Source organism: Ischnura elegans (assembly GCF_921293095.1).
Source record: "Ischnura elegans chromosome 13 unlocalized genomic scaffold, ioIscEleg1.1 SUPER_13_unloc_3, whole genome shotgun sequence".
Classification (NCBI taxonomy): domain Eukaryota; kingdom Metazoa; phylum Arthropoda; class Insecta; order Odonata; family Coenagrionidae; genus Ischnura; species Ischnura elegans.
The window spans coordinates 2,758,134-2,776,566 of NW_025791659.1; the positions used below are offsets into that span (position 1 = coordinate 2,758,134).

Genomic DNA, 18,433 nt, shown 5'->3' on the forward strand with positions numbered 1-18,433 from the left:
TGTGGGCATCTTCGTGCTCTCAATGCGAAAATCATTATAAGTCTGAGTAGAGATGGTACATGTAGTTTTTTTAGTGGTGGTTGCGACTATTTGCGAATACGATTTTGAAAATGTTGGGGCCATCTGTGACCGGTATTTCATTCGTGCCTCGGAGTAGGGGATTCTTTCCAGGGTCTTTATTTCCATTATCCTCCTTTCATCTTTCATGACGGGACAATCTCGGGAGTACGATGGATGCGTGCCCTCGCAGTTGACGCAGTAAGGCTCCGATGAACATTTCTCACCGTCATGCTTGTCCTTGCCACAGCGCGGGCAGGTGTTCTTGCCCTCACATCGCGGTGCGATGTGGCCGAATTTTTGGCATTGAAAGCAACGCATCGGGTTGGGAAAGAAAGGTCTCACAGGTACCGATTCATAGCCTAGGTAGACTTTGCTCGGGATTTTATCCAAACCGAACGTGAGGATTACCGAGGTAGTATTAATCACTTCACCGTTACGCTTCGTTGTAAGTCGTCGACAATCAATGACACCCTGGGAAGCCATCTCCTTCTTAATTTCGTCTGGTTCGACATATAGTAGGTCGTAGTGGCTTATCACACCCCTAGATGTATTTAGAGTACGGTGGATCTCGACATTGATTGGTATATCGTGCAACTTTTCTACTTTTAACAATTTTTCGGCTTGTACGTTATTGGCTGTTTCGATTAATAGGGAACCATCTCTAAGTTTCTTTACTGAGTTTGGCTCTCCTGGAATGATGGCTTGAAGTGCTTTTTTAATGAAGAAGGGAGAAACCTTTTTCAAATTTTCGCCGTCCTTGGAGCATTTCAATGACAGAAACCGTTTTGCTCTTTCGAATAACTGTTCTCCTCCGCCCGTGTCCGGGCGGGATCTCTTTGGTGGAGGAAGAATTTCAGACTCCATGCTACGTTATATTTCATCCCCTGGGCTCCCCACCCACCACGGAGCCACACATTCGGGACGCCACACCGAGATTCGGTGTGGTCGCCAGGGCTACCCAAGGGACATAGGAACCTTCGAAAGGGGGTCTCTTTCGGGTTAGAACCTCCAGCGCGGGGGCCCTCCGAACCCACACGCCTTCAGCCGCCCTACGGAGACCCCCATATCTCCAGCACTAACCCGTCCTGGCGTACGCTCGGAAGGAGCCGCCAAGCTCCCCAGCCGCCAGGAGCCGATTGACCGAGCTGGGCTCTTCTCGGCCGCCCGTTTTGCGGGGAATCCAGGGCCGAAGTGGGGTGTTGAACTCCGGCCCATACCGGGTATCCGACGCCCAGCTGGGTGCCGGAGAACTCACCCACCAGGATCCCCTTCTCCCCCACGTACGGGTCTCCACGCACGGCAAACACGTGGGTGATTCTGGACGCCAGATCTTACGGCTACTCAGAGCAGCAGAGTCACATGCTGTCTGGACACTATCCAAGCGAGCGACGGGGTTTTTTAACGAGCTTTTCTCCTCGGTGGGCTCGGGTCCGTGGGGGCGCGGCTCCCCAAAGGAAGAGATAACTCTCCTCCCCCCGTGCGGGGTGTTTGTTTCGTTAGTTACGGTAGATTATAAGTCACATCACAGTAAACAGTGTTGTATATAGCAGAACATTTGCGTTTTTACTTCGTCCTTTCCCTCAGGTTTAAGGGTGATTTTTTATACCGTCATTCGGATATAACGTTAAAAATCTTCTGGTCCCTTTGATGACGTTATAACCACGTTCCACTGTATAAGTCACTCGGAAAGTTCAGAATAAATGAAAAATACATAAAATTTTGTTGTATTGCTCGTTACGTTCTACAAATGTTAGGAATAATGATTAATAGCCTAAGAAATGATTTTTTTTAGTTTAGAAATGCATTATTTTGTTTCCATGAAAGGAATCGAGTATCATTGTTGAAAGCTCTGCATATGTACAGGAAAGAGAAAACCATTAAATGCGATTTTGGATGTGCGCCAGTTTTAACTAACGTCGAAGTGCATTATAGACCGTAAAAATTAAAAAACAACAACCATTAAAAAAGCAGAAATAATATCCAAGAAATTAAAAAGTCATTATGCAAAATAGCCCGAAGAACGACAAACGTCGACTTTTTATGTGTTAAAATGAGAAGGAGGTTTACCGAAGAATGACACGATTAATCGATTCGCAGATTTAATGAGAAATAACGCGTTCATTTTGATCAACTCACTGATCAAATTTTAACGGAGGTACTGCATTTATTTAAGTTTTCTAGATTATCTTGCGCACTCGAAAAATTTAAAATGCAAAGCTTTAATGCATAACAACAGGAAGAAAATTATACAGGGAATGTATGTTGTTCTTGATTCCGATATACAGGCATCCCCCAAGTTACGTATGACTCGACTTACGTAAATCCGTACTTACGTAAGCGATAACCGTATTTCAAATGCGAGCGCGAAGAAGTAGATATTCGCTCGTACAACCTATGGTAGAAAAAATATCGAATAGTAATAGAGTTTTTTACGTGTTAAAAATAATAAAGTGACCCATTTTTGTCATTCCTCGAAGGAAATGTCATAAATTTCGGTAGAAAAATCGCTTATAAATCCCAAGTCAGCAATCAACGTGAAAATTTGCAGTTCTAGCGATGGATGTGGTGGCGTTTGTGGTTGCGCTCATTCCTGTACGATACAACTTGTTATACAGCAATCTCTGAAGCGCCAACGCAAAGGTTCGACTTACGCATAGTCTGCCGGAACGCATCTCTTACGTAACTCGGGGGATGCCTGTATCTTATCCTAAGGATACTTAACTCAAGTTAGAGATTGCGAGCAAACGCATCGTAGTGCCATAAATATCAACCCTTCTAGTCCTTACGCAATAGTTTAGCCGTTTCCATGCGGCCACAGCGGCCGGATGAATCACCTTTTCGCCTGTTATGAATAATAATTCTATCATCGTAACACCTCTTTTGCTACTCGGTGGCAGATGATTTCTTTTACAATCTTTGAGCTCATACATGACTTAATAATATATGTAAAAATCACGATACGATTCCGTCCGATTACATAACTTTTCTCTAATTGATTAAAAAAAATTTCCTGAGAAAAATCAAGTAATTTTTATTCTTTACGATTAATTACTCCACGGTTATTTTCCAAAAAATATGAATTTTTATTCCTGCTCAATTTGTGGGAAGAGGTTCCAAACCCAAATGGTCCGCCGCATCCAACAATGGTATCACAAGCTAATACAGTGTGAGAACTCCTAGTTGGTGACTTCGGTCGTTTAAATTCCAATTTATACATAATAATTTTGCGTCGTGATGTACTCGGAGCAATTTAGATAACACGACTAGGACAATCTGTTTGAGCAACTGTTATCATTAATAAATATTCCTGATAACATTCCACGTTACTCATGTTCACCGAGTGTATGTATTTAGTAATTTTTCGAATATTCCGAGTAAGGAAATATAATTTAAAGATCATAATAACACATAGGAAAGGGCCATCACTACATGCATTATTATTGACTTTATGATCGCTTATTAACTTCAAATGATACTTATAGTTAAGTAGAATATTTAAAGAAATGAAATTGCATAAAAATACACAAAACAACATCTGTATTGTGCGTTTGGCTCGAAATCATGATATGATATGCCCCCAGGCCGAGTTTTCGGAGCAAGTGCTTTTTTCCTATCATTTGTGAAGGGAAGTTACCGATACGAGTTAGCTCCGCCCCCAAGTACGCCACGCCGACCTATGAAGGCACCCTAAGCCGCTTTGTACGACAAGCAGGGATACTATTGAAGCATTCTTAGATTTCCTATCCGCAGGGTGACTTTCCTTTCCTACCCACTAATGTTAATGTTATGCTTGAGAACCCTGTATTTATATAAATTGGAAAAATTGTAACTGGTGTAGCCGATATTTGTACTGGAAATTGGTTTATAATTTCAATTCCATAGTACAACTTTAAAGGCACTGTAAAAGTAAAATTTTTACTTGTGCCTTCAATTAGCCTTTTTGAGATGCCTTCACAAGTCGCATGTAAGCTTGAAGATGATAGGCACCTTATATGTTCTTTATGAAGGCAGTGCCTTGCCTTAAAAAAGGCACCTTTAAGGCAGTACCACCTTTGAGTGTCAGGCACCTTTTGGAGGCAGTGTCTTACGTGGGATCAACTTATAATTGAACCGCTTCAATGGCCACCCTCACTATTGTGCTGTTACCCTTTTAGTCGTATTGTACGGCAAGCAGGGATACTATGGAATCATTCTCATATTCCCTATCCACAGGGAATGCTTCCCTAAGCCATTACTATCCAGCACTGTTCAAACTAGATATTATAAAATCAACTAGATGTCTAGCATATGTAATTTTGAGCGGAGTCTCTTTATGTACATTTTTTTGGTTAAATATAGCCTTTCATGGTTATGTGTTGAAATTCTATCATCATAGGAAAAGGAGGATTACTTCTGAAAACATCTAAATGCTTGGATCGATTCAGATAAAGATATTGCAATGAGTCACTGACAACAAGACATCTGTCAATTCTGTAACTCTTAACTATGTGCTTGTACTACTCTGTACTATGTGCTTGCCTCAACTATATACCCCAGTACCTAGTCAAGTGAGTAAGGCTTCCCATATATCAACAGTGTCTCAAACCACAGCACAGAGCCAATGTTGTGCCACTCAGCAGCAGTAAAGCCATAGCTAAAGTGTCCATCTTTAAAGCACTGCACCCACTCACTTCACCTTATTAGTCTCTTATGCCATCTTGTACTGTGGTAAAACTCGTTCCCTTTAGATTTCCATCCGGAGAAGTTTCATCAGCACTCCACTACCCAAGAACATGCACCAACAACCCCCATGAAATCCGACCACTGTCCAACGTGAACTGAACCACTCCGTATCCCACGTATAGAACACGCTACTACAAGCGATTACATGTTACCCCTATCTCTTAGAAAATCCAAAGTTCAATCACACAATATAGCTAAGCAAGGGTTCTTACAGCTTTGAAAAATACTCGAACGATTGTGATGAATTAAACATGGCATGGGCCTGCACCGAGATTGGTAATGCATTTTGCATTACCGGGTGCTTTCGTGTTCCAAATTCATTAGTTCCAAGTAATCACTACTAGGAATTAGAATATTTCAGAATTATAGCGATTGCAACCCTTTAAGTCGCCTCTTACGACAAGCAGGGATACTGCGGAGGTATTCTCAAATCCCCCATCCGCAGGGAATGCTTCCCTAAACAGCTCAAACCTTGCATGCTACCAACAACAATGAAAACTAATTACCTTGATATCTATTAACAATAATTCTACCCAGGTCTTCAACTGCGAAAATACAATTAAAAGGCATTGTAAAGGTCAACATTACCATCTTAAATGATTGCTACCCATTAATGAACCCAACCATTCTGCAACTTATGCGTATGATGAACTGGCCCAAGTTCTTAAACTACCTTACTCTGACAAATAAAAAATTCAAATATTGCTAAATAAGGCTTGCAACAGCTTTAAAAAGGAGATAAGACTTGGCCGATTATAAGTGAAAGTTCTGCATCGGCAAAGGTCTGCATTGAGTAACTTTGTACTTCCTGAAGTTTTTGTGACAATTTCAAATTTTAATAACAAAGAAGCAGTCAATAAAATAGTTTTAGTTATTGCAAACCCTTTTAGTCGCCTCTTACGACAAGCAGGGATACTGCGGAGGTATTCTAAAATCCCCAATCCGCAGGGAATTTTTTCTTAAACAATTACTGCTTCATAAATGCTCACCCAAAGAAAAGTGATACCATTTTATTCTCAAGGTCATTTAAAAGCAACTAAGGTAGTCATTTGTGGAACCTCATAGCATAGAAATACTTTTAACTGACTAATTCACAATACACATGGTAGGTACAACTGATAGCAATATCGATCACATGACTTGCATTAATTCTTTTCCAATGTAAGGTGATGCACTTTGAATGCATGTTAGTCAGGATCATGTGCAGATTGTTAAGGAATAACCACGTTACCAGCAAACATGGCATGACACATAAAATAGTTACTTATATCTTCACCTTTACTTGCCTTCAGTTGTATCACCACTCCCTTGGTAGAAGTCATCCTGTAAAAGAAAATTGCTCACATAGATGGAAGTATTGTAGCACAGTTTTAATATGGGGTATTTTAAGAAGCAGACATGAAGGTGAGATTTCTTTATTTATTACAATCAATAAACACTTTATCAGCAAAATAAGCCAATGGTTGTTTCATCTTTTGGGGTGGTTTGTTTAAAAGAGTTCAAATTAAGACCACTTTATTTTCTTTCACAGACATTGCTCTCCTATTCTACCAAACAATGAGGTAGGACAGCAGTGAAGTCGAGATATGCACACCATGGGATTCCTCTCTTGATGATAAGTTGTATGCAGGCAGGGCAGGAATGCTTCATTATCATTACAGCCAGTCTCTGCTGCCCATGGATTGAGATGAATGCCTTCTTCCTCTGCACTTCTGGGTTAACATCCATACGTCACTTCACAGCCTCGAGTTGAGCCTCAGGAAATTTTACAGGCACACCTCTCTGCCGTGTATTCGAACACTGTTTGGATAGACAGATGGAAGAGACTTCCTGTTATCCTAGTTAGCCCCTGCTCTGCCTTTCACGAATCTCAGGAAATCCAGCTGAAACATCGAAGTAAATAATGCAAGACAATAATTAGACAAACAAGCTGGATCAACTAAAAACTATTTCCTTAAATATGGCATGGCCAAAAGAGGATGGCAAAAAAATGATGATACCCATTAAGCATATTAGGATATTTAATATTTTTCTAATGTAGGTATACCACAGTTCGAACAAGTTAAGATCCCAGAGGTTATTTCACAGCTGACACTGATTTCACTACACAACCACTGACCACTTCTAGCCACTGCCTAGAGATGGCACTGATTTGTGCAGTAGGGGCCGGTCATCAAACCACTTTTTTGGTAATTCAAAATTTGACATATGGAAAAATGTAACTCAAGGAACCATATGAACAGAAAAAATTTTGATCCTATAAGTTGACATCCTGCAGTGATGCCAGGGCCATTTGTGCCTAGCGTAGGACACCCACAACACATAACCTCTTTCTATGCTGCTTTGGTGATAAATGTTGTGATTTAAATGTTTTTTTTCAGCCAATTCTGCACCAGTCATGCCTGACATTGTTGAGGTAGGTGACATAGATCCAATACCAACTGTTTTTTATGCAACCTACGATATTAAAATGCAACTTTTTGTTATAAAAATATGTTATGGGGCATATTATCTTAATTTATCTTAATTAATGGCAACTTACTGTGCTCGTATGGGCATGATCACACTAATATGACCCTTCCCCTTACATAGTACATACAAACAAATACTCACTACCCTCCAATTGCAAGAAATTATTCTTCATAACTGTTTGTTTCTGAATTCAGCCTGATATTTTGCAGATATATAATCTTCATAGCTACAGCAACAGAGGATATCATTTCCAATTTAAAAATAATGCACTTGAAATTCTGATGTCTGTACATACAGGTAATGAGCCACTTTAAATAAAACAACTTTTCCACAAACCTAATATCCAGCTCATCCTTGATATCCTGACGATATGCAACACCCCTAGTTTCGTATGCGGAGCTAGAAAGCATACGTTTAAGGAAGAACTGGCTAATTCAACCAGTTAGTGCTGGAACCTAATGTAGGGAAAATTTACCACTCTAAGAATCTCTTCAAAATTTTATGCACTCCCTTTTAAGAAGCTTTCTTGCACCGACAGAAGGCAGAGGTTCACATCCATCCTAAGGCTGGGACCTTACTCAGGACAAAGATCCCCTTCTTCCACAGTCAAGTGAATGAAGTGTTCGTGTTTCACATTAGCATGTACAGTCGGATTCATAAGTATTGCAACAAATGCAGCAGTGCCACTTTCGCCGCAGTTTGGAAATCGAGTTTCGGCATTTTCTATCATACCAGTGGGAGGGAAATTTGAACTACATTCCCAACTCCTGTAATAGTTTTAAAACAACATCGTTAAAGGGAAATGTATGCGGGATATGTGCAATGTTTAATACAACATTAATTATGCAGCACCTGCTAGATAATACATCTATGTCCAGAACATCAATTTACCTTCTCTCGTAAGTTGGCCGATCCGTCGAAGTATATTACAATTAACAATTATTGTCTTACAATTAATGCTGAAGCTTTTCGATCAGCGATAGCGAGCATAACATACATATAAAATATCCGATGCAATATCACAGCAAATAATGCCGCTGAGTGTTTAAAATTAGTTTGATTTAGTGACACTACAAGACTACTTCATTCCCTTGCCTGACAAAGCTCGTAATGAATCCACTACGAATTCAACAAGTGAGATAGACAAGAATTCAACAAGTGGTTAAGGTGAAGACTTACCACGGCAGCAATCCGAAATCGGTAATTAGAAATTTCAAACTTAGTCCAAACGTTCATGCTAATGGATTTAGTATATTTTTCTATTCGCAATACCAGCCAAGGGAGACACCACCTGGCGGAGAACGCTCGAAACAGAGGAACGATGGTCATGATGCAGCAGTGCTATGAGGAATAGTGTATATGAGGCCTTTACACTGTTTTATTGAGTAGTTACGGGGTGATACCTACTTTTTGGTTCCAAAGCAATTACTACCGTTACTTGAGGTTAAATATTCTTTAATTCTACGACCCTGTAATAACTGCAGCACAAGTTGAATTGTTTAAAAGCGAGGCGACGGCTGTTGTTCCCGCACGTAGGTAGGAGCAGAAAGCTCTTGTTTAGGACGATTTTAATGGAGATACGTTGGTTTTACATGCTATAGCTATTAATATAGTTTTATTTCAATTGAAAATCGTTCATGTGTCAGGTTACGCTGAACAAAAGTAGAAAAATATCCAATGCATCAAAGTATCCGATATCCGTGATCGCGGTTTTCGAGATTTTAAGTATAACATACTCAATATTTACATTTCCATTATTATGAGCGGGATGGTATTTGCCCGTGTTATTCTGATAAATGTTTTTTTTTCTTCTGTGCGCGATGTGCTATTGAACGATTTACCTAAAGTTTCTGAGTATAGTAACTCAAGATTCACGTTAAGTATCAATAGCAAGGAGGATGAACCTACTGTACATTGAAAGAACGATTTTTTACAGCGTATCACGATGTAAATTAGTAAAATATGCATTATGGTAAACATTATTTGCTTATTTTGATGGATTCCTGGTGTCAATTCGGTAGTCAATTCAGCAGCAGTAGTAGAACTATATAGTCTCCATGATTTTACTAAGAACAGCGAATAAACGAAGATGTGAATCAACAGTAAAGATCTTTAAGTCGTCCTCAAATTTCTAAATCATACCAAACAATTTCATTTCCCAATGTTAAAGCATATCACATAACCATTTAGTTCATTTCTTATCCGGAAATATGATAATAAATAGGTGAACACAGCAATCCACATCAGTGAAGCAGACGGCTGTGGCACCCAAATATAACACGAAAACTGCCTGAAATGGATTATGTTTCCATGTATTGAAGCGGCAGGTTGTATATGAAATACTATTAAGTTCTTTTGAAGTGTATTACATAGAAATGGCTACGAAGTAACGCAATACGATTTGGATGAATGCAAGTCAAGAATCAAACTTGACTCGTAATGTTTAGGTACATTATAAACACCTTTAGTTACGTCGTCAAGCAGTTTTCTTCAGTTCTAGATCTTCTTACGGACGAAAGAAGCCGAGAAATACACCGTACGAAGGTTTTAAAAGAATATTTCTATCTTATTAGCTCTTGATATTATGGTTTATGTTCTCTCCTTACGCCAATGCTTTATGATTGTTTTGATTTTACCATCACTCTGGCGGCCATATTGGAAATTGACGTCACTGACAGCAGCGCCGCCATCGGTCATTTGAGTCTCGAATTGCACATCGATTTGGGACTAAACGGACTTGCTTTGATGTCAACACTAGAACTTCACATGAAACTCTCAATCCTCAATACCCTCATGCCACAAAATGACGCAGTGACTGGTCGAGCCAATGCACTTTCTTTTTTGGCGTCAACCAAGAACATTTCTCTCTCTCCCGCCCATCAACTTGCATGATCTACTTCAATGCTTTTTGTTGAGGTGACATGCCTGGACAACAACGGCTGCAATTCCATCTACCTGATCATCACTGGTCCTTTGACACATCAATAAATATTGTATAATACGATTTTTAGTGTCAACCCTTTCACTGCGAAGGCTGTCTTTTCACAGCTTGAATTTTCCAACACTAAAGGTCAAAGTCCATGTTTTCACGGCTTAAATTTTTCTAGAAATCAAAATCCTCTACATAGACAACCACAAATTTGAAAAAGTGGACTCCTTAAGTATTTACGCGTTTTTATTTCAAGAGAAAACAAAGAAGCAATAGAAATACAAAACAGGCTAAATCTGGCTAACAGATGCTTCTACGCCTGCAACAAACTCATGTCCTCAAAATTACTATCACACACTACTAAAACCAGAATATATAAAACAATCATAAGACCCGTACTGTTATATGGAAGTGAAACTTGGAAACTGGATAAAAAGGAAGAAAGAAAATTAATTGTTTTTGAAAATAAGATCCTTAGGAAAATATATGGACCAATCTCTGAAGGAGGAGAGTGGAGGAGAAAACACAATAGAGAATTAAGAGAGCTATACAAGGATCCAGATGTAGTGTGCGAGTTTAAATGTAGAAGAATTAGATGGGCTGGGCACATTTTGAGAAGAGAGGACACTAATCATTTAAAACAAGTTATAATGAGGAATCCTGAAGGAAGAAGGCCAAGTGGAAGACCAAGGCGAAGGTGGTGGGACCAAGTGAAGGTAGACCTGGAGCGATTAGGAGCGACCGAGGAGGACGCAGGAAATAGAGATAGATGGAAGAGGATTGTTGGTGCGGCCAAATATCTACTAAGATATGTATGGCCTTGGGAGTAAGAGTAAGAGTAAGTAAATTTTTCTAAGCTTAAGACCAAAGGCTGTGTTTACATGGCGTTGCAGTCAAGCATGCCAAGTGAGTCCCAAGCACCATTTGGGTCACTAGGCGCGAAAGGTCCGACCGTTTCCTATTGTCCTTGTTTATCTCGGCCCATTCCGGCACTTCCCACAAGTCTTCCCTTCCGGCACAAGTTCCACTTCAGGTGCTCATGGTCACTTAATTGTATATAACTTAGAATAACTAAAAACGTACATTCTGCATTTACTGAAAATCAATGCCAAGAATGACATTCTGGATGTTCTACTGATCGGTCACAAATTTTAACCCTTTCGCACCGAATGCCTCACCTGTGCGGCGAGGATTTTCTTCCATAAGCAACAGATGCCACACCAGTGCGTCCTGAATTTTCTTATCCTAACCAACGAATGCCACACCTGTGCGGCACAGGTCAAAAAAAGTGACCGTGACGGACACAATAGACCCACGGACGCCGTCGCCCCTCACGATCCGCCTTAGCGCTCGCCCAGTCCCATCTTCGGCCGCTCAGGTTGACCCTTTCCTATCCTCTCCACGCGGTCAACTACTGTTATTTTCAGTGTGTTTTCAAAAAAAATATTTGTAGCTTACTTTTGAAATTCAATGCTAGAAATGAATTCATCTTTTTTTTGCTGACCACATGGAAACTTCAAACAAAATTCTTATGTTAATCTCAACGGAGTTATAGAAGCACTAGTAAATACATTAAATCCGTCTAAATCAACGTTAGAACTTCGTTTAAAATTTCTGCACGCTCAGAAAAAACACAAAATACATTTTGAATGTAAAAAAATCAGTGCGAGCAACAAATATTTGAATATATTTTGCATTAATATTTTAGCCAGTTGACAGCGAACTCGTGCCAGGAAGGGGCTTTTAATCCTACTAGGGTCTGGGACAGAGGCCGAGGAAAGGGATCGGCGCCCTCTGAGTCGGGTCCAAAAATGGTTAGGGAGGGAACCACTGCCTTCAGTTGACACGAAAACCCTTTGTACAAGGGAGTAAAGAAAACTTTCAAGAGGCTCGTATTGAGGAAGAATTTCCCTGAACCAAGGTCCGGCGCGAAAGGGTTAAACAGAACTCTAGCTTTCATATTATCAGAGTGCACCATCACATGAACAAATGTTGGAGTCGCTAAGGTTAGATGTTTAATTTTTATTTTTAAACATTACCAGTATTTTTATAGGAGCGACATTGTAATGATTTACATGCAAAGATATACATTACTCAGTTAGCCACACTCCAAGTGTAGATTTGTAGTGAAGTTTGATAAATATCCGATTAATAACTCCTATGAAGAAAAGCCCTCGCAATGTAATAAAATATGATTCTCTCAGTGTGACACGCAACCGGCTATACAAACATTTTAATCAACTTTGATTATCATCTAACCTCCATATTATTCAACTTGTTTTGTATAAACATATCTATATAAAATTATGAGCATTGAAAAATGACAAAATTTTATTTATTTTTGATGAAATAATATTTTGTCGTAAAATAATTACAAATACGATTTACTCATGGTTTTGGGATAACTTTCGAGAATTATAATGAAAAAACTACAGATGGGTCGAATAGCAAAGGGTCTAGCCGGTTAAAATGGCGAAAAGTGCCCCCCGATGTTTGGAAAAAAATAAATATACACTGCATCACAAATGTGTTTCCCCTATATTTCAGTTTGGACAACTATGGATTATAACCCCAAAAAAATTGAAAAACGGTTTTCATTTTTTTGACCATATCTCCAATTTTTATTTTTTTAATGTTGTTATCTTGATTTTAAAAAGTAAAAACAAAAACTTTCTACCACCATGATTTTATTTTTCAAAATTTTGAGTTTGAAAACTTTTAAATAGTTTGAAATATTCAAAATTAAATTTAAAAATTTATGAAAGAGTTGACACGCCGAAAAAAATGTATATTGTTACCCCTACATCAAAGTATATTCCTAATGTTGTGCAGATTTTTATAATTGGTGGAACACAGTGAAAAACACGAAAAACTGCTTTGCGCCATTTGCATCAACGTATTCCAGGAGGAAATTTGAATTGATTGTTGAGAGCAACGATTGCTGATCAGTTTGTATACCATTTTCCTGAACTGAAGGCGGCTGACCTTGAGCGTGCTCGCAACCCACCCACTCTTCTAGCCAATCACAGAAGAGCGACAGGAGAAAGTGTGCAAGAGCCCGCAGTCTCTCTCCGAACTCCGTTGAGTGCACATCGCTCTCCAGCTGGCAGTGTTGCCAAGCCGAATCTTTGGAGATCGCCGAGTGCTCGTTCTGCTGCCCCCGAAAGTACCGTTACTCCCAAGGCTGGCAACACCGGTCGACCGGATGGACGGGAGCGGAGGGGAAAAGGGAAGGGGATGGAGGGGAAGGGAGAGGTGGAAGGGGCAGCGCTTCCCATTGGCTACTTTCTATTTTCCACCCAGCCGCCTTCAGTTCGGGAAAATGGTATAATATTATTGATCAAGGCTACAAATTAGCATAAACAATTCCCATCACATTTAGATTACTCATAATTACTGGTTATAACCATACTGCTAAGCTTTAAGTTCTTCTCCAAGCTTCGAGAAATACATTGAATTCATCTCTCCTGGCTTTAATATGCAGCTTTGGAAATCAGCCAAAATCCTGGCCTGGGTGAATCAACATAATTAAATCAAGGTCTATAATCAGTACACCCATGTCTCGTATAGCGCAAATTCATTCCTTGGGGAAACATTGCAATGCAGTGTAGCCTAATCAAAAATCTTAAATGCTCTCGTGATAAAACGTGACCTTGCATTTAAGTACACACGAAATTTCTATCATTTTACGCATTTCATATATATTAATCAAAATCCATTGCTGTGCAATGGCCAAAAGTATTACTCGTCATTGGGTCCAGAGTAATTTATCTGGTCTACTTAACAGAATGATAATAAGTAATTTAGATCGTTAATTAAGCATGGGGCTAGTGGAAATGGATTTTTTTTTCAGCAATATGGTTTGAGACGTATGTTTGCCCTCATAGGTTATTGGGCGATTGACTTCCAGGTAGAGGGTCTATGCTAAAGCCTAAAGGTCATCGGTATTCACGGGGGAGAAATGGAGCGGTGTCCGAGTGGCGCATGAATAGCATCAACACATAAAAGGGTCCGCTATGGAGTCTCAAACACAATGGCTTCGTTCCCTCCCCGCAAGTAGGCCTTCTGCGACTCAAAATACAGTTCAGCAGTGGAAGGTGATATAGATGGAGCCATACAGAGTAAAAACCAAGAGAATATGGCAAAAAATAAGAATGCGTGTAGAAAAATCAAGAATTTATCATGAAAAACTATAAACCTAGAAGAGGAATAGGAAGAGGTCAATTGCTTTGAAAATGGAGAGCGTCAAAGCGATATTGCGCGGAAGTTTAAATGCACGATGCCTTATTCTGAATAAAGACGAAGTTAAAACATCAGTGACCTCAGCCGCCAACTTCAACCAAGCGGTCTACACATATGGAAAGTTCATAGTGAATCAGTACAAAAAGACAAGAGTGGTAATCGTTCCGAGACATTTAGTGAAAGCTCCGGTTGGTTCCAGAATTTCAACGGCAAGCAGGTATTTTCAGTGCCGCGATATCAGTTGAATCTGCAAGTGTTGATAGCGCAGTCACCGCAACATTTTCTGATGAACTCCAAGCTGTGATTGAGAGTGACTCCTTTCCCCCTCGACTAGTGTTTTGTGTTAACGAGACGGTTTATTTTGGAAAAGAATGCAATCTCGTTAATTCATTTTCAGGGAAGGAAAACCTGGGTCAGGTTTCAAGGCATTTAAAGACTGTTTCACGTAGCTGCAAATGACTCGGAGGACTTCAAATTAAAATGATTTATCATTCATAAACTCCGCTAGCTATGAAATGGCATTCAAAGTAGCATTTTCCTGTCATTTCGATGAGCGACAAAAGGGCCTGAGTTAAAAAATAGTTGTTTTAAAAAATCGTCAACAGCCGGCAACGCATTACGATCCCCTGAGACAGCAGATGTTAGTCCACCCGCAGGACAGGAGGGAATTTCAAAAGCACGTAAGAATTTCTTTAAACGCGAATGAATGTCTTTGAATGTGTGCATACTATCTTTAAAGATGTTTTAAACTATAAAAATTATATATAAATAATATTTTCTAAGGCTTTTTATGGGAATACAGATGTTTTAGAGGAAATTCAATACCCAAGACCTATGCTACCAGGAACGCATCCCTATCTTCCCAATGTTGAAATGCTTTTGTATAACGCAAATTTGTATAGGGCAAAGACCCCAAGGAACGCATCCCTTACGCTATACGAGACATGGGTGTACATGGGAGGAGTGGACTGAGCTGATGAAAATATTGACAAGTAACAAGAATTAATCCATGGAAAGAAATGATACTCTTCCTTCCATTAGCCTTCCGTTATTTTACTGCTGGCTTTACAAAATGCTTGGCAATTGCATAAAATAAAAGATGTGAAGCCAATGGATCTTCTTGAATACCGTCGCCGTGTGGTCTGTCACTATATAGAGACATATGGTAATACTGCTGAGCCTGGTGGGATAGGGAGACCATCTATGAATCCTAAACTTGACTCAAATCATGACAGCTTGAATCATAGGATAGGAAAGCAAGGAAAGCAAATTTGCTATGTCCCATGTCACAAAAATAACACTTTTTAATGTAAAAATATGCAATTTATAATTGCATGTCAAGTGTTCACCTGGATATCTCTCTTAATAGTACGCTACCTTGGTTTGACAAGGTTCTAACTGACCATCAGCTGGTTTTGAGAAAAACCTTGTCAAATTTTTAAACTGCTCTATTTCTATTATTACTAGGAATTTATTTTTGATTGTTGGCACATACACTAGTGATCCACTAGATACACTAGTAATTATTACTTTAAGATAATATGTTATTCATTTTATTTTTATACAAGTTTATATGAGTAATAAAATAAGTAAAATGCAGTTAGAACCTTTTCACACCAAATATTATTTTTTCCTCCTTGCTGTTGGAACTTTGTCACTGTTCTAAATCTGTTATTATTTTACATAGAGGAATAAAAACCGGTGCAACACATAGAGAAACATAAACTTAGCTATCTTGAGTGAAAACACCAAATTTTGCAAAAATGTTAGTTAGAACCTTGTCAAACCAAGGTATGGAGTTAGTTAATAACTGTCTGAAACTAACGTTTTGCCAGTTACCATTGAGTTCCTTAAAGTAGTGGATTTTTCTAGTATTCCATTTTTAGAACACCTCGTAATTAAAAATTGGCAAAAGATACATTGTCTTTTTTCTTTCACATATTGTTCTCATACGTACTTTATCTACAATAGGTAAAAATCAGGTTAAAATTTGCATTTTTCAAACCTTCGGCATGTATGAGATTGATCACTCACCTCTCGAAAAAGCTGCCATCCATCACACCGTGCTGGAGAAGGAAAGGTGTGTCTAAATCCCCCCCTGGAAGGGAAGTCAGTAATGAGAGAAGCAAGCAAGCATTCCATCACCACCTCCATCCCCCTCTGATTAAGGTGGACACCGTCGGGACGGCGACGATTACCTTTACCCATATACCTGTACGGAAGAAGGAAAGGAAATGAAAACAACCTTAAGTGGGCATTGGAAAAAGCATATGAGAATGAAATACTAACCTCTCAAAAAATCTTACGTCTACCCCACCGTGCTAGAGAAGAAAAGGAGTCGTAATATCTACGACCCGGAATCCCCCTGTAAAGGAAGTCAGTTATGAGAGAATCGGTTAACGTCAGGCAGCATGCGTGAATTCGAATACTGTGTAATATCTTACATCTGTTGTACCGGTGTAGCCACCGTCCCAGCGCCAGTACGTGCCTCCTGTATATTACATTACTCCACATAGCTGGCGCTGGAGGTATAGTAAGAAAGGTTACTCCAGGGGCTAACACCCGCAGCTTCATGATCAAGTGATGTATGTCGGCTCTCAAGGTGCGATATAAGCAATCCTGGATGAAGGGGGAAAAATAATACATTATTCTCCATGAGAGAGGAGTTGGAGTCTGCTGACGCTCTCTTTCACGGAAAAGTGGAAATAGGAACACTTATATTACGGAGGTCGTTCGACCCGATGAGGACGATCACAGGCCTCGCAAAATATAATAATAATAATAATAATAATAATAATATCGTTTATTTTCGTAGGCACTGGGGCCCATAAGAAAATATAAGTACATCTTTCTACATTTCACATTGAGATAGATAAATAAAAGAAAAAGTAAATAAATATATATACATATACAGTCAAATGTGAACAGTGCATATCGCCTAGTACATGAAAGAAACAATACAATATTTTCGACAAAAAAAATAATAATAAATAATCGCACTTCGATATAACACACTAATTACAAAATTAAAGGTGACAAACAAAAGAAATATGAACAAGAGATATGAACATAAGAAAGTGAATATAAACAAGAAATATGAACATAAGAAAGTGAATATAAACAAGAAATATGAGCATAAGAAAGTGAATATAAACAAGAAATATGAACATAAGAAAGTGAATATAAACAAGAAATATGAACATAAGAAAGTGAATATAAACAAAAGAAATTTAACTTGGGGATAAGGAGGCATTCTTCAGAAACCCATATGTGCTGTGTTTGAACCTATTGACATTTGTACTGCTTCTTATTTGGGCTGGGAGAGAGTTCCATATTTGTGAGGCGGTTACTATGAATGATTTGTTCATATGTAGCGTGTGATGTTTTGGAATATGGAGGTCAATGTTATGATTTCGGGTAGGTATATCATGAACCTCAGATTTTCTAATGAATTTCTCATACAAGTATGGCGGGTAACCGGTCGTTAAGATACTGAAGGCTAGAGTTATTATGTGAAGGGTGCGACGCTCTTTATACTTAAGCCAGTTGAGGTGATTGTAATAGTTACTGATATGGTCCCATTTTTTTAAATCGTAAATAAACCTTACAGCTGAATTCATGGCCAATTGGAGTTTATTATCGTTTGCGTCGTCTTGGTTAGTGAATATGGCTGTGCAATAATCCAAGTGAGGGAAGACTAGTGTTTTAACTAATGAAATTCGTATGTCGTGTGTAAGTATTTCTTTGGCTCTGACAAGTTGATGTAGTGATCCCAAAATTTTATGCCTCGCATAGTTTGTTTGAGGCTTCCAGCTAAGGGTTCGATCGAATATGACTCCAAGGTTTTTTACTGTTTCCTCATAAGGTATATTGTGGCTACCGAGTCTTATTTTAGGTAGATTTTCATGGTCTAATTGGGAAAAGAAATAATTGCTCCCTATAATTATTGCTGTTGTTTTCTTGTCATTGAGAACCAAATGATTAGCCTGCGCCCAACTGTTAATTCTC

At 39.1% G+C, this 18,433-nt stretch overlaps 1 long non-coding RNA gene across 1 annotated transcript; it reads right to left on the minus strand.

The window, feature by feature from the left end:
• Positions 1-6,314: 6,314 nt before the first annotated feature.
• LOC124172908 lies at positions 6,315-16,972 on the minus strand. The gene is made up of 4 exons (XR_006868320.1): positions 16,870-16,972; positions 16,715-16,790; positions 16,460-16,637; positions 6,315-6,665 (listed from the first exon to the last, which is right to left on the minus strand). It is a non-coding gene; the product is annotated as an uncharacterized LOC124172908 (long non-coding RNA).
• Between the last annotated feature and the right edge of the window lie 1,461 nt (positions 16,973-18,433).